The 13,472-nt window shown below is 42.8% G+C and overlaps 1 protein-coding gene across 1 annotated transcript in view; it reads right to left on the bottom strand.

Annotated features, from left to right (window-relative positions):
* Positions 1–13,472, bottom strand: part of LOC307232860 (transmembrane protein 132C) — a gene marked incomplete at its 5' end in the record, with an annotated part of 136,220 nt that overhangs the window by 37,245 nt on the left and 85,503 nt on the right. The window lies entirely within an intron of this gene.

Genomic DNA, 13,472 nt, shown 5'->3' with positions numbered 1-13,472 from the left:
CGCACACACGCACACACACACACACACACACACACACACACACACACACACACACACACACAATACAAAGGACAATCACAGCAGGTTTTAAATGCCAAAAATAATCACATTGGTGAAAATCTTCATTTTAAGAAACGTCCGTCTTGTAGTGTTAATCCTTAACGAAGGAGACAAAATGGCCGCTGCGCTAATTATTGCTGATGAAGTGAGCACAGGAGTGATATAAGCGTCCTCATTGGGTCACTCAGATTATGCATTCAAGCCATTATAACATGCGTCCGATCCACCCCGTGTGAAAACAAGCTGTTTCAGTGGGAGGAGTCACCCTCCTGAGGCCTCTCGTTCTGAGCCAATGGGGTTTGAGCTTCACTCTGGTTCCCTCTGTAAACTTTCACTGATTTCACCATATCAGTACACTAAAATCTGTTTCTGAACAAATTTGAGATAGGAAATAAGCAATCCAGTTGCTGAATCTTTCACTCATAAGAGCTACAAGGCCTCACTCAAAAGTTAGTTCTCACTTTCACCGCGGTGTCTGGAGCAGCATGGAGCTTGGAGAAGTGCAAGCTTTTTCTGTTTCGTTCAGTTACAGAAATGTCGGAAAATAAATAAAATAAACACATCTGGAGTTTTGTTTGGAGAACCACTGGTGGGTGTGGGGGCCCTGCCGGCTCGGTTTCGTTCTGTTGGTGCAGGACATGGCTCCGAACCTGAGGTCCGTGCCTGGCATCCACTGCCCGGGTTTTGCGCCTGCTGCTGCGTCTTGTGCCTGCAGGTGTGGGTGGGTTAAATGTGTATGCCTCAGGGGTGCAGGGTCTCCTCACACTCTCTTGGAATGGGTTATGTCCTTGGGGCTGGGAGTGGGCGTTGCTTCGCGGGCTCCCAGCCTATCTGAGAGCTGGGGGGTCTTCCGTGGCTGCAGGGCAGGGTGCTCGGGGCTTTCCTTCAGTCGTGGGGTGTCTATACCGCCGCTGGCTTCGGGGCCTTTTTATGCTACTTGGAGGCAAATTCCGACATCATACACCAGAACTAATTGGGACAAATCCGGTACACTCACCAGTGGGCACACACACACACACACACACACACACACACACACACACACACACACACACACACACACACACACACACACACACACACACACACACACACACACACACATACATAGAGGCGGTCTCATCACAGGCACATACACACCACCACCACCTGCTTTGAACACACATACACACACACACACACCCAACACCCTCCTGGTTACATCCCTCTCCTCTCCTCCCTCATTTACTGCCATATCTATGACAGTAAGAGCCCATGTGCCTAATTGGTGTTCCAGTTTTCCTGGACTTAATTAACACTGTTTTTTTGATATATGTTGTCATCTGACTTTTCTTTGTTTATGTTTTTCCATGTACATCTTGTTGTTTGTTTCTATGTTAATTTGTGGTTCTTCCCCTCATGGAGTAGTGATTAGTTGTTTAAAGACCAAAACATGGTAAAATTGTTCTCCAAAGAGGGGGATTGGTGGTTCTGTACAACAAAAAGTTGTGCTCTTGTCATCCCACAGGTCGTCCACAGGACAGGGTTGTTGCAGCAGTTCTTGATGATGAAAGAATGAATAAAAAGTTGCATTGCAAGAAGAGAGTTGAATTCCACTTGCCAAGTCTGAGCTAGATGCAATGGCAAACAAATACTCTGTGTTGTATGCCAGGCATGCTGACAGCTAAGGTGAAAAAAATAAATAAAAAATTATATCAGGAAAGCAAAGCTGAACGGCTCGTTTCACCAGATGTTTTCTGAAATAGACAGCTCACCAAGAACTTACTGGGTTGTCTTATTTCCTAGTTTGTGTGTCAGTATGTCCATCAGAGACCCAAATGGATGTGCACAAGCACTGAAAAAGTGAGTTTTACATAAAAGATCCCGCTTAACTATTCTACGTATAAACTTAGGCCTCGTCCACACGTATTTTTAAACACATATTTTCCCCCCTCCGTTTTCAAAACAATTTCTGTCCACACCAACAGTGTTTTATCTCCTTCCGCTAAAGAACGCAAAAAACGATTTAAAACGCTCACATAAGCATGCCAGGCGACAAAACTTCATGTCAAACACCACAGAAGAACATTAGGATTGTGCGCATTAATAGGCTTCTCCAACAAGAGGTGGATTGAGAACTGTTGGAGCAGTGTATTTATACGCGTCCGCACGGCTGATGTAATGACGAAGTAACGCTCCTTGTAAACATGTAATTCAACTACAGTGACCAGATGACCCGGTTTGTCCGGGATTGTTTCAAGCTCCCTGTTACGCACAGCGGTTTTCTTTGTTTCATTCGATTGCAATAAATACATCTACTATAGAAATACACTGTAATTATTGGTTTTGTTTAGAGAAATGGGGACGCACAGCGGATCGTCCAGTGGTCAGTGGAGATCGCGGCGCCGCCAACCTTTTTTAATTTTTATTTTTAGAAAGGTTAAAAATGCGGGATATTTCCGAAAAACGCCCTACATTAAGACTAACAGTACTAGCCACAGGTAAACACACCGACAGTCCGCCGTTGTTTGTAGGTTTCTGCCGCGTGCTCAGTGTGTGAAACAACAATTGGAAATCCAGGTCATTATTTGGGGAGACCTCTGTTTCAGTGGTCCACACAAATACACAGAAAGCAGGGTTTTGAAAAATCATCATCCTGAAAGGAATTTTTCAAGAGCTTTGTTTTCAGTGACCTGAAACTTATATTTAAGTTTGATTTCTGAAAGCATATTTAGGGGAGGGTTTTTTTTAAATGTATTCACAATCACTTTAGTTGAAATTAAGTTGCACTTAAGATGTGCTTAAATACACCAAAAACATATTTTTTATGTATTTTGGTTAAATTTAAAAATAAATAATAATAAAAAATATATTTAAAATTAAATAACACATGTATACAGAGTATACTAATGTACAGCTTAAGTTTGATACATTTTTTTTATATGTGTTCTTATGTATTTATGAATACTTATTTAATATGTACTCATTGTACAGAATATCAGTCACTAGTATACTGAAGCTGTATTTTAAATCAGTATATAAAGTCAATAAGAAGTACCAAAAAAATTCACTTCAAGTATACTTTTATACTCAAATGGGTATTAATAATATTTGAGCACACTTTATGAACAAATAAATATATGTTTTACTGTCTGGAAAAATATAGTGTTTTTTTCACTTTGGTTAACACTCGGTCCCGGTGTCTTTTGATATTTTGCTAAATCCATTTACTCACATGGTCCAAGGTTAGTTTTTGTTCAATGGGCACTTCTGGCCGATCTATGCTTTCTTTTTTTTTTTAATTATCCTCAGCTTTTTGTGGTGGAAAGGGTCTGGTTATAAGTGACTGGGTGGAGAAAAAAACAAAACAGATAGATAATGAACATGATGACGAATAATGATGAATAATACTTTTTAGCATCACATTACCAGGGTTTCATCTTCGGGCATTTGGATTATTGGGGTGCGGAGCGCATCGCTGGTGCGCTGAACAAAGGTGCGCTGTCGGGCTGATAGGGTGGGCCCCTAGCAGTCACTGGGGGCCTTAGCTGCTCTGGAGGTGGTAGTTACGCCACTTATTTAGTTATTTATCTCTAATTATATCGGCTCCAAGGTGTGTCGGCCCACCGGGAAAATGCCCGGTATGCCAAATTACCAGCCCAGCCCTGCTTTAATGCATGATGGGAATGACAGATGAATAAATTCGGGGGTAGTTTTTTATTATTCTGATATCTGTAAAAAAATATATTTTTCTGTTTGGATCTATTTTAGATGTGGGGCTATTCATAAATCATTCGGGGCTGATGCCCCAGATGCCCACCCCTAATGCCACAGTTTTCAGCCATTTAATATTTTACCCATTCAAATTTGAATATATTGGATTTTCAAAACCAAGTTAAAACTTGAGTTTGGAGCTGAAGTTGGGCCACGAAATATTTCAGGTTCAAGTTCACACATATTAATAAAGGCCCACGCAGCTTTAAAATGGATGGGATGCAGGGATAACCGAGGTCAATCCAGTTAGCCTTTAACTGGATCCAGTTAGCCCAGGCTAACTGGATTGACCTCGGTATCCCAGCGTTCATTCCCCAGATTACCCCTCAATTACCCAAAGTAATTCATTCTTCTTTGGATAAGACACTAAAACGATTAACTTTACGAGAACAGCAGTCCTTTCCGTGAGTGCTAGGTTCTCCGGTGAATCGAGGATAGGATTAGAAGGATAAGAGAAACGCGATTGTGCTTCTCCCAACAGTGAAAGAGCAAATTTACACTATGTGTTCAAATATTTTCCTACAAATGTTGGGCTTGATCAAAAATCTACAATAGAATTTTTGTTACAACACAAACAAACGTACTGTACAACCGCACATTAGCAGTTATTGGTCTGAACCTCCTCGTGTTATGTAAAAAGGCGATATTTATTTATTTAATTATATATTATATTATTTATTATCTATTTTAAGTATTTCATTTCAAATCAACTCAAATTCATTAGGAGGAGGTTGGAAATTTTAAAGTAAGGCTTAGATTTTTAATAATCCAGATTCATCAATACACACATAATACTGTATGTTTGCCTATAATGTCTAGTATGGACATTGAATTGGGATTTGGCCGGTGGACATTTTTTTTTTTTAGCAAACCTACTGTAGTTATTTTATTTTCGCCTACCACACGCCACCCATGTGGCGTTTTCAGGGACCTCTAGCACAGAGACACAGACGACAGGGTTTCAGACACAGTTTATTGTAGAGAGTGGGCTAGGTGGAGCAAGCAACCAACAAGCAACCAACAAGCAACAGGTATGCAGCCACCCTGATCCAGGGCCCCAATTACCTGGACCCAGGACAGGTGTGACTGCTCAAACCACACCATCCCCAAACGACAGTCAACATCTGGAAATTCTCTATGGATCATGATACATGCTTGAAGGAGGAATCCAGTTTAATCATCAGCACACCTATTGAGAATAAAGCATCCGTAATTACACTAATAGTCGGGCAGTTCATATTTAACAGTGGAATTTTGGGTTTGGTACGGCTTATTTGATTGCAGCACAATGATGTGCTGTGTTTGTCACCACTCTGACAATTGGAATTTCATGGGTATTTCACAGGATCTCTTCTGGGAGGCGCGTATCACAAAATAGGACAATGTCAGCAAGGGCCCACCCCTTCAATATCTTTCGATTTATTTATTTACCCCCATGCGCATGTAATTATAATTTTGCATAGGAGCTTTTCCTATGCCAAAAAAAAGGACAGAGGAGACGTGAATGAATGACAGCGCAATGTCACTGTCCAACTAAATTTAGTCCCAGGGACCAACTGAGGCTGCCAGTAAGGTGGGTGCCATCCTCCTCCACTGTGACTACCGTCCAATATTTTTGGAATGAATTTGTCCTGGCGGGAGATCTGTCCCACTTCCCACTGACTGCCTGTGTTGATAGTTTAATTATCCACCCCCCCACCACCAGGAACCCACCACTGATGGATTCACTCACACAGGCTGGACAACCAAGGTGTTTCAATACACAATGGTTGATCTTCAGTTGTAGAGGAAGGAAAGGGAAAAAGGCTATACTGGCTATAGTGGCCGGCCTCCCACCTGGCTACTATAGCCAGTACGGTAAACCCATTAACATTTCTGTATTCCACATAGGTTTGTACCAACCCTAACCCTACAGTGTGCAGAGGTGGGAGTGAGGGAGTGAGGATGTGTGTGTGTGTGTGTGTGTGTGTATTTACTCAGATCTCACTTTGATATCAGCACAAGAATGTGTGTGTGTGTGTGTGTGTGTGTGTGTGTGTGTGTGCGTGTGTGTGTGTGTGTGTGTGTGTGTGTGTGTGTGTGTGTGTGTGTGTGCGTGTGCGTGCATTTTCACTTAACAGGTGTATTTACTCGGACCTCACTTTGATACCGGTACAAACCGTGTGTGTGCCTGTCTAGTGGAAATGCCCCCCCCACAGGCCTCCTATACCCAACGGAGCTTTTCAATTCCGTTGGTCTAGTGTGGAGAGATTAGAGAGAGAGAGAGAGAGAGAAAGAGACAGAGACAGAGAGAGACAAAGTGCGAACGAGAGACACCACACACACACTATTATTCTCTCCCTTTTCAGTGGAAAGGGGCAAAGACGGGGACGGAGAAGAATAATAGTGACAAATGTCAGCGAGGTGTAGCCAGCTCTGGCTCCATTGGCTTTTTTTTTTTATGGTCCGTGGTGCGTTCCCGGGCAAGACACATTAGATACAGAGGCCCCACGAGGGAGATACATCCTGCGGGTAACAAGAAAACCCTTAAAAGATACAGTCTGGGGGTTTGATTCCCAATCTTCTTTGCGTGAAAATGGGGAACTCAGCTCCTGTGAACAGTATCTATCACAGACAAAGAAGCGATATGAAGTCCGTACACAGAAAGACACAGCAGATGATGAGAGTGACGAGGACAATGATGTATTCTGCGGCATGGCAACAGTTAGCGTGCACAATTCACACTTTTCTGACGTCAGCAACACAGCACCTGTTTTCTCATTCAGAGCCATCCATTCATGGAATCATTTAGCAAAGTCTTCAGTAGTCGCCATCATTGATTGAAACTCGACTGTTTGAAATTTCAATTTCGGTTTTGTGCAAAAAAGTTCTACGTTGCGTTTTTTTAACCTTAAAGCAGCGATTGTCTTCTATTCCCCTTTGATTGCCTCACTCGAAGTCTTTACAAATCCCTTGTCTGTCAAAACCAAAAAGGCGGAGGAGCCGCTCGTGTCAAGCCGTCAATACGGGGCAAAAGGAAACACGAAAGGAAAATTTTCACATTTTAAAAAGTATTGCATTTCTATGATGTGTGAACTATGATGTATAGTCCCTGAAAAAGAGGTATACTATAAAAAGAGGTGTGTGTGTGTGTGTGTGTGTGTGTGTACAACAAATCAGCCACAACATTTAAACCACTGACAGGTGAAGTGAAAACAATGATCACATGTCCAGAGGTGGGATATATCAGGCAGCAAGTGAACAGTCAGTTCTTGAAGTTGATGTGCTGGAAGCAGCGTAAACAGGCAAGCGTAAGGATCTGAGCCACTTTGACAGGGGCCAAATTGTGATGGTTAGACGACTGGGTCAGAGCATCTCCAAAACAGCAGGTCTTGTGTGGTGTTACCGGTATGCGGTGGTTAGTACCTACCAAAAGTGGTCCAAGGAAGAACAACCGGTGAACAGGGTCATGGGTGTCCAAGGCTCATTGATGCACGTGGGGAGTGAAATCCAGCCCGTCTGGTCTGCTCCCACAGAAGAGCTACTGTAGCACAAATTGCTGAAAAAGTTGATTCTGCTATGATAGAAAGGTGTCATAACACACAGTGCTTCACAGCTTGATGCGTATGGGGCTGCGTAGCCGCAGACTGGTCAGAGTGCCCATGCCTTCCACCGCCGAAAGCACCTACAATGGGCATGTGAGTGTCAGAACGGGACCAGGGAGTAATGGAAGAAGGTGGCCTGTTCTGTTGAATCACGTTTTCTTTTACATTATGTGGATGGCCGGGTGCATGTGTACCGTTTATCTGGGGAAGAAATGGCACCAGGATGCAGGCATGATGCTCTGGGCAATGTTCTGCTGGGAAACCTTGGGTCCTGGTATTCATGTGGATGTTTCTTTCACACGTACAACCTACCTGAACATTTGCAACAGTTGAAGACCAAGTACACCCCTTCATGGCAACGGTATTCCCTGATGGCAATGGCCCCTTAATGTACAGGAATATGCGTCCCGCCACACTGAAAAAATTGTTCAGAAATGGTTTAAGGAACATGACAAAGAGTTCAAGGTGTTGACTTGGCCTCCAAATTCCCCAGATCTCAATCCGATCGAGCATCTGTGGGATGTGCTGGAACAACAAGCCCGATCGATGGAGGCCTCACCTCACAACTTACAGGACTTAAAGGATCTGCTGCTTACGTCTTGGTGCCAGATACCACAGGAAACCTTCAGACGTCTTGTGGAGTCCATGCCGCCACGGGTCAGAGCTCTGTTGGCAGCACGAGGGGGAGCTACACAATATTAGGCAGGAGGTTTTAATGTTGTGGATGATGTGTGTGTGCTGGAATCCCATGTTTCGGAAGTGAACGCATCCGATATAATCGTGTAGACCACAGCATTTTTCACATTGCTGTCATTTCCTCCAGGACACTAAACTAATACTTTTGATTTATGGCTTGTCAGCTGACATTAAATTAAATGTAACCACTGCCGATCCCCCCCCCCTCCCCCGCCCCACACACACACACACACACACACACACACACACACACACACACACACACACACACACTCAAACATGACAATAGGGCGAAAAAACACTAAACCGCAGGTCTTCAAAGGGAAAGACCCCCACTGTTGTGGCTTACGTGTTTGCCGTGGTGATGGAGTGCGATGGATACAAAGCTGCTGGCGGAGCCCATTTTTCATTAAACAATAAGCGTTGAACATTAACCTCAGGGAACATTTAGGCGGAGGGAAATTGTTCCTAATTCCGTTTGCCATCGCGATGGGGAAAATATTGTAGTGCTGACACTCACAAAACAAATCTTCATATGTTTCATATTCCTCGAATAAATGTGTACGTTCAAAAAATAAAAATAAAAATAATGCCTTTTCTGCTGTTTTATTACTGAAATGTCAATTCGACTGTGTCTGTCAGTTGTTAGTTGCCGGCTGTAGCGAGTCGCCCACTGAATCCACTACGTTTCTTTCTGTCTAAAGTTGACTGTTGTCCATTTTCACACAAAGAAATATTGGTAATGCGGAATCAGCTTTTTGTCTCGTGAGGCGGTAGGTGGTCTGAAAATATCATATTCATTCATCTTATTGTACATGGAACATGGAACATTGTACATTGTACATGTTTATAAAAAAAGAGAAAAAAAAGATTTTCCAATTTGATAAAGAATAACTTATAGTTCTTCAAATAAAAAAAAACCACCTTTAATATGCATCAGACTCCTTTTTTAATTAATCATTTATCCACTCCCTCCCGTTCGGCGAAGCAGACGGAGAAAGGGCTGAGTACTATTAATTATACGCTTATAATGAGCCGTGGGCACAGACCTAAAGCCGCCTTGCTTGTGTGTATGAGCCGTGAGGAGGGGATCATATTCCCGATTAGGAGAACAGTTTTCTGCAACATTCATCGCTGAAAAGACTCCCACACATTCTCATTGCTCCTTATCTCCTAGACCCCCCCTCCCTTTAGACACACACACACACACACACACACACACACACACACACACACACACACACACACACACACACACACACACACACACACACACACACACACACACACACACACTGTTGTATGACCAAATAAATACAGAACTACAGAAAGAGAAAGAGAGAGCGAGAGAGAAAGAGAGAGAATCAAATTGTTAAAAAAAAGGATCTTTTTTTTTTCATTTAAATATATCTATCTAAATACAACTGTCATGTTGGATCACCACAAAAGGACGCACAAGACTCTCGAGGCGAAATTTAAAGTAAATCTCCTCGCTTCCGTAGTCCCCAATGAGGGTGTAGTTCAGAACACAAATCCAGAGACTCATTTTTCAACTGGGTGCCCCATGATATTGTTTTCTGTACCTTCTCTTTTTTATAGAAAATAAGAAAGCATGAAGAAGTTGAATACAGCTTGGTCTCTCTGTATTTAACAACATTTTGAAAAAGAAGGAAAATCTTGGTCTCGGATTGTCAAAACAGAAACTAACCTCAATTATGATTTCTGTTGCCTGTCTTAGTTCACTATTTATCCAAAACGCAGGGTGTCTTGGATAAACCTTATGTCAACAAAACCTTATTCCGGATTTAATCAAAACGCTGTGGGCCCCAGGAGTCGTCTATTCAGAACTAAATGCTTCTCTCCCGCCGACATCATTACAGCCCTTCAGGCGAAGAGAATCCACTGCGTAATGGATCCGTAATGATGTTTGCGACCATCAGCGGTGACCTGGGTCACTATATGCATCAGACTCTACTTCCCATCCGGCTCTACTGCTCATGAACAAATACATTGCCATAACCTTAATTGCTTTTTCCAAGACACTTACAATCAATTCAATACAATCAAAGTGTCTGCCCTGTCTCCCCAGGAGGGAAACGATTAAAAGGACCAGAGCACTGGGGTCTCTCCCACAAAGCTATGACAGGGGGCAGATCCCCGCTGCTCCCACGAGGGGGCAGCAGATGCTGGGACCTGAGGGCAGCGTCTGCTGCTGTGTGTGCAGATAAAGCCTGGCTCCCCTGTTGATCTGGGAGTGTGACATCATGTGACAGCCGGGAGCTCCCGTCCCTCGCACCTGGAGCCACGACACTGGGAGCGCCTGTCCTGCTCCTCAAAGAAAAACACCAACACCGCCTCCTTTTTCAACTCTGCTGCCCGTTGGCATGGCAACGGTACCCCGGAGAACACACAAGGGGCCATTGACCGGAAGGGGCTGCTGGGTGTCAGATTAACAAGGGTCCAAGGGTCCAGAAATGAGCCCTGTAAGGTCCATGTTCCCTTTGCAGAATCTGTCGTGGGTTCAAAGAGCACGTGCGTCCCCAAATCAGGTCAGAGCAAATGAGGATAACGCAGCAGGTAGGTGTCTAATATTCTGCAACGGCAGCAAGCAGCAACAGATCCGTGCCAGTTATTTTTATGAAAAGTTGCACAAAGAGCCAAATGGACGGTTTTTAACCTTAAGTGTCTCCAATATAGCAGGCTTACTCAAGAAGTCATCTTAAGAGAGGCACAAAAGAAAATCGTGTGAGCGAGAAAGCAAGGTGAAAAATGCACTCTCACATCGAGACAAGGACACAGAAGTACACACTGCCAAGCACATACACCACCCGCACCTCCCGCCTAACACATACACACACTCACAGAGGCCTACGGATCGTCTTCTTACTCTCGACAGATCGGTGACTTGCGAGAAATGACATTGATTCTTCTATCCTGCCTAAATCTGGTTCAGGTTCAACCCTGTGCTTATACCAGACAAACCAAAATCAGGATAAATATGGGAGTTGCCTTTACAAAGAGAACTGCACTTCATCTCACAAGCGATCACTCTTTTGGACAGGTAAGCATTTGTGTGACCCTCGTTTGCCGCCATAGTAACCGCGTGTACACTCAGCGAAGCAGCAGCCTTCTGGCGCTGCAGTAACCTGCAGTAACACTGAGCTCAGAGGGTTCGTAAAACCCGGTCCACACTGCGTCAGATTCTGGTCGGTGATAAGGAGAATCACAATGCTGTAAATAAAAAAAATAAAAAAATAAAAATAAAAATAAAACGCCTGCATGCAGGCAACCTTCACTTTGCTTTCACATTTTAAAGAGGAGGTTTGTCAGTTAATTTACTTCTTTCATGAGTCAGAGTCAGCCTTGGGGGGGGGGGGGAACAACATAGCCTGAAAGAAATCAGAGATCGTTTTGGAGTCAATCAAAGTGCAGCCTCATTATGTATCCTCATAAACTGAAAATATTTACAATAATGATAACAACTGCAGTGTTCCATAATCGACAACAAAGTGCTATCAGATTTAACCTAATGTTAATTTAACTTTACCCATTTTATCTAATATAATATAATCGTGTAATCGTGTAATCCATTGAAATCTAATCAAATTCACTCTAAACCTAAAGATAATCTAATGCAATGTTATATAACAAAATATAAAACTTTGTAATATAGTCTGTTGTAATCTAATCTAATCTAATCTAACATGTACCTGACCAAATATAAACTTTACCATTCTCTTCTAATCCAAAAGAGCCAAATTTATTATCCATTGCAATCTAATCAAATTCAACCTACCTCAATATGATCAAACCTAATCCAATACAATGTAATCTAATATAATAAAATACACTGTCATATCATGTAATGTAATGCAATTTAATACAGTATAATCATAATACTAAATTGTATTATAGTCTAATCTCATCTATGATCCATTGTAATCTAATATATTAGATTATATTGTATAGAAAACACACTTGTTGACTATCTTTGAACTATATGAGCAACTGGTGTATGGTGAGGCAATTATATTTATCCGCAACCATTTTCCAAAGCCTGTTTGTTGTGCTATCCGCGCACCTGTGCGGGAAGTCGTTTCCCAATGAGAAAAAGTTTTGCAGGTTGGAAGGAGCACGTTTGCGAGATTTAAACCTTTCACACAGTTTGAGTTTATAGCTCCAAGTTTATTGTTTGCAGCTATGTGCTTGTTTAGCGTTTTGCAGTCTATTATGCGTACGCCCACATGTGTTTGCTTATACTCAAAATGACCACCTTTATACGAGAAGGGAGGCGACATCGACATCAACAATCACCGGTTTGTCAACCCCAACTACCAAAGAGACGAAGATTTCCCCCAAACACCTTGGTTGCAAATCAGTGCATCATAATGACTTCACCAAAAAATCCAATTAATTCAATCGATGCTTGTGTGTGTGGCTCGACCACAGGAGCATACTCACAAGGTTTTTTAGCATACATAGACCTCTAACACTTGTATAAATCTTTCAACCCTGTTAAAAAAATATAATCTAAAAATAATAAGTGCAAAAGCATCTCCAGCATTAGAATTCACACGTAAATCAGTGGGCTCACGGCAGAGGAGTTTCTCATTGATCAGCACTAGGGCGGTAAGGCAGCTCGAGTCTCTTGGCAGCGTTGGAAATTATGAAGCATTTTGTAGTAAAAAATAAAGTGCGCTGCACACACCCATGGGCTCCCGAGTGCTGAAATGAGACATTGATCCGTAATTGGAAGCAGTCAGTCATGAAATCTGGAGACTAATTAAAGAAAGAGAACTTTAATGGGACACATTTGCATATTCAAACCCGTGCCGCTTTCTGACTTGAGACGAAGGGCGAGAAGCGGGTAATGATAAAACAGCGAGAGGACCAGAAGAGACAGGGAAGAGCAAGCGTCTGTGCGGGCAGCTCTCGGGACGCAGCTCTTGGTGCCGTTGCAGTTTATTGACAGAAAAACATGAGCGAAACAACAGTCAGAGCCGTGGTGCCATCATCAGCGCTATAATGAAATGTTTTTTTTTCCCCTGACGTTGTCCCACCAGCAAACGCTGCCGTCGTTGGGTTTGGCAGCTTTCTTCAGCTTGAACGGCGAATGGCGTCCATTTTTATGATCATTTTGCATCACATCTGGTCAGGCCTGGCGCCACGAGGGGGCAACAGAAAAAATAACTAAAATATTGGCAGCGATACAAGTGTCATAGAAACGACAGCAATGACAAACCTTCTTTGAGGTTTCCGCTATAAAATATTTGAAGCTTGTTATCTGATCCAGTCTTTTTCAACTGCACAAACAGCATTCATGGTTCACATCGCGTTGTTATGCACCATGTTTGTTGTGCATTGTCAAGAGATTTATTT

The sequence above is a fragment of the Zeus faber genome (genome assembly GCF_960531495.2).
Source record: "Zeus faber genome assembly, chromosome: 7".
Taxonomy (NCBI): domain Eukaryota; kingdom Metazoa; phylum Chordata; class Actinopteri; order Zeiformes; family Zeidae; genus Zeus; species Zeus faber.
This window is presented reverse-complemented; position numbering and strand designations above follow the sequence as displayed.